The sequence below is a fragment of the Miscanthus floridulus genome, chromosome 5, assembly GCF_019320115.1.
Source record: "Miscanthus floridulus cultivar M001 chromosome 5, ASM1932011v1, whole genome shotgun sequence".
In the NCBI taxonomy this organism is placed as follows: Eukaryota; Viridiplantae; Streptophyta; class Magnoliopsida; order Poales; family Poaceae; genus Miscanthus; species Miscanthus floridulus.
In genome coordinates, this window is record NC_089584.1 from 50,851,958 (window position 1) to 50,856,189 (window position 4,232).

A 4,232-nucleotide genomic window follows, 5' to 3' on the forward strand; every position below is an offset into this window, starting at 1 on the left:
GGCCAATCGAACGGCCCTGGGACCCACTAGAGAAGCCCTCTGGTACTTTTGGAGTGCGTCTCTAGACCGCTAGCCGACCCCAATCGAATGGGGCATGGGCCTCCACTCGGACTTACCTGGTAACAGCTCATCGAAGGTGTCACTGCTCGCGCCCACCGAGGGTAGCCTAGAATACTCCACCCCTCCTTCTGAACGAAAATGGATGCGCGAGGGCCGCACAAAAAAGACAGGGAAACTCCTGATCGCCCTCTTGCTCCGAAGCAGAGGCTCGGGGCCTCTTCCTGCAACCAAGCCGAGACTCAGCGACCTGAACTCGCACTCGAGGGCTCAGGCAAACGCGATGAAACCCCTCGCTCAACATTACAAAAGCCCCTGGAGGAATAAATCCACTCCTCTAGGGCCTCGGGGGATACACCCGACGGGTGCGCTCGCGCGCACCCACCGAGGCCTCAAAGTACGAAATACCATCCCGCCAGGAGCTGCCGCGAGCCAAGTCTCGTCAAAACCTCAGGAAGAGCGCTCACACTCTCCCCAAGGCTCGGGGGCTACTGTCGGGTACCATAAAAAGGGGTCCCCTAAGCAAGAGCCGAAAAGATCGCTTAGACCTTGTAAAAATCGAAACTAAGAAACAACCACCGGCAAACCCCTACCTTATCCGAGGCTCAGCTGGACCGCCTAGCCCACCTCGAACAATATCTGGGCTCACCCGAAGCGAGCTCGGCCCAGAGCGAAACCACGAGGCCTCGGACGAGGAACCAACTCTCCGCCTCGCCTGAGGCCCCGAACCACGAGGCCTCGAACGAGGAACCGATTCTCCGCCTCGCCCGAGGCCCCGCTCGTTAGGCCTCGGACGAGGTACCGATTCTCTGCCTCGCCCGAGGCCCCGCTCGTCAGGCCTCGGATGAGGTACCGATTCTCTGACTCGCCTGAGGCCCCACCCGTCAGGCCTCGAACGAGGTACCGATTCTCCGACTCACCCGAGGCCCCACCCGTAAGGCCTTGGATGAGGTATCGATTCTCCAACTCGCCCAAGGCCCCACCCGTAAGGCCTCAGACGAGGTATCGATTCTCCGACTCGCCTGAGGCCCCACCCATAAGGCCTCGGACGAGGTACCGATTCTCCGCCTCGCCCAAGGCCCCGCGCCATGAGGCCTCGGATGAGGACGTCACATCCAACCAATGCATCCAACCACTCCCACGGCGTCAGCCAAACGACGGCTTGATATAGCGGAGTGGTCGATGAGATGGGAGTCACATCGATGCCATGCCGTCTGGGATAAGACGGGGCGGGGGTTACCGGTCGCTGTGCTCGGCGCTGTGCCCACGACTGACACCCACGCTACACTATGCTGCCTAACCCTACCTGCTCCGAGGACAGCGCGACGTGGAGAGTCAAGTCCGAGTCTCTGTAGCCTCGGAATCAGCGTACAAGACCAACTGCTCCCTCCAAGCCTCGGCTATCCGCTTCCGGGCCCCTGTAGCCTCGGAACTTGCGCCCGCCGAGCCCCCCACAATGGTTCAGCCTCTGCACCGACTGGGCCTCGACTCCCCACGCCGGTCAAACATACAGCGACCAGCACGTCTCCAACAGAAGAAGGCATGCATGTCATCACAGGAGCTCCCATGTCGCACAGGATCAGGCGTGATCGGTGCGTCGCTCCAGTGCACCGAGGACAAGGTCGCTCCACCGACCATGCTGCCACAGTGACAAGCTACAGGGCTCGGACATGCCACCTCTGCTCACAAAATGCCACATAGCAAATCTATGTACCGCCCCCGTGCCTCCCTTCGACTATAAAAGGGAGTGACCGGGGCCGCTTCTAGGGATCAGACATAGACAGAGATAGACACCATGCATGCAATCAACGCACAACACTCTGTAACACACACTCTTCCTCACTGCACGAGATCAACATCTCAAGCAACCCACGCTGCTCCACGCAGAGACCTGGGACAAGCTCCCTCTCTCGCCCAGCTTGTAAACCCCTACTACAAGCACCTCGGTGCAAGGAATACAAGATCGCTCTCTCAGACTGGACGTAGGGCACCTATTGCCTGAACCAGAATAAAACTTATGTCTCTTTGCATCACCATCCGGGATTAGGGGCACGCAGTACATTTCACTAGTCGGTTGAGGGCCTGCCGGTCCAAAACACCGACATGTAGGTAGTAGATGTACTCCGCATACGGATAAATAGGTCGAGGATTGACCCACCTACTGAACCCATAGTTTTCTTCAGCCAAGGAAGACTACAATAAGTATGTTGTGTAAGTTATATACAAGAGAAACATATTGAAAAAACAAATAGTAATAGCAATTACCTATGCTCGCGGGCATTTAAAGAAACGACGACCACCATCTAGTCCCTCGGTGAACATCTGCACTAGGCAGTCCTCACCGTGTATGCATTTTGGCCACTCTTCTTTCCTTTCATCATATCCTCTCAGTGGTGCCTCTTTGGTGAAATCACTTTTGCTCTCAACTGGGAACCTCTCATAAAGAGCTTCCTCAAAGAAATCGGGACCAAGAGGACCCTCCCACCCCCAGGTAGTTCCCTTTCCCTTTCCTCTCCCTCTGGATGACCCTCCAAATATTGGTACTGCAATGAAATAAAATGCTGAGGATTGTACTTCTTCCTTGTTGTGTGTGTGAATGAGAGGGAGTGAGTGGTTATTTATAGGTTGAGAGGAGGAATGGAGGCCTCTTAGTGTGCCATGTCAGCGATCCGTGTGCCTCTTCACCTAAGCCCTTGGATCAAACAGTCATAAGATGGATGGTGGAGATAGAGTGGAGTTGTGCTCCCTTGTATGCCAGTACTATATCAGTGATGTGATAAATCGCTGCTGTCCCTGTATCTGAAAAGTCTATTTTTATTATCTAAAAAGCATAGAATCGTTCACTGTTGCTTGGTAACCCTACATTCATCTACAAAGCGTATGCACGATATGTTTGGATTATACACTTTCTAACAAATTTATAGTTAATCTGTGTACTACATTTGTGTCTTTTTAGCAGTGTAGTATGATTATTGTTTCATGGAAAAAATTCACAAGAGTTTCCCTTGTTTTAGGAGCATCCACAGTCACAAATAGAGACATCATTATATATTCCAAATATTTAATCATCCAAGGAGCAAAATGCAACCACAATGAACATCACAACCAACATAATATGTCCTGTGTAGTCCAAATAGTCCACAATGTCCATATAGTCCCAAATAATTACATAAAAGTAAATACAAAATCCATAATAGTGCATACTAACAACTACCACATCCCTCACTGCCTCCTACTCTTGCCCTTACCCTTGTGACCGAGAGCGCTCATACCTAGAGTGTAAGGGTCACGCGGACAACATCGCCTAGTGCCTAGAGGTAGTGTAGGATGAGTCGAGGGAGCGTCATGGAGCTGAGAGGGGCCAAGCTCCTCGTGCCTCTTGTCCACATCGTTGTCGTTGTCGTCTTCCTCGTCCTCATCCTCGTCCCCTATAGCTGCTTGACTAGAGGAACCCAAGCCTCCTCTGCCTACGGAAGGAACGTACACGTCTTGCGTCATGTCTGTCCTGCAACCACAATGACCAACCACATGGCGTAGACCATGTGACAACCTCTGTTGTACAAAACTATGTTAACTAAAAGAATCTAACGTATTAATGATATGTTTGAAAGAATATTTTTAATCTTACATCCAGGAAGCCAAGTATGTAGTCGTCATTGACTCTCGGTCGAATGCGCTCGATCTCTTCAACTGAGCATCTGAGTGTATTGCCCTACAACAAAATTCTCAGTAATAATACTTCTGAATAGATAGCAATAGGTTTTGTTTTCTTTTGTACAAGAATCTAACGTATTATAAGGGTGATATGGCTCAAAGGTGGTACTAACTACAATAGATAACTCCTAATGTCAGTCCAAGAACGCCTAATGTATTGTTATGCAACTTAACGTACAAAAATAAGGCAATTGGCTTACCACTCTGTCCAAGATCGATCCTACCTCCACCTGCCTTCCTGCATGAGTCGACTTGTCATACGCCGTGTCTTCATCGTCGGAGGACTCGATGTCGGCGTAGTTAGCTTTGGTCCACTGTACCCTCAGCCTGTAACGTGTCGCACGCTGGTACCAAGCTTGGTACCGCCTGAACTCACGGTTCATGTGCGGCTCATTGTTGTCATCCACGTTGTCGTGCATCTCCTCCCATTCCTCAATGAAGGATTGGTGGTGTCTCTCCTA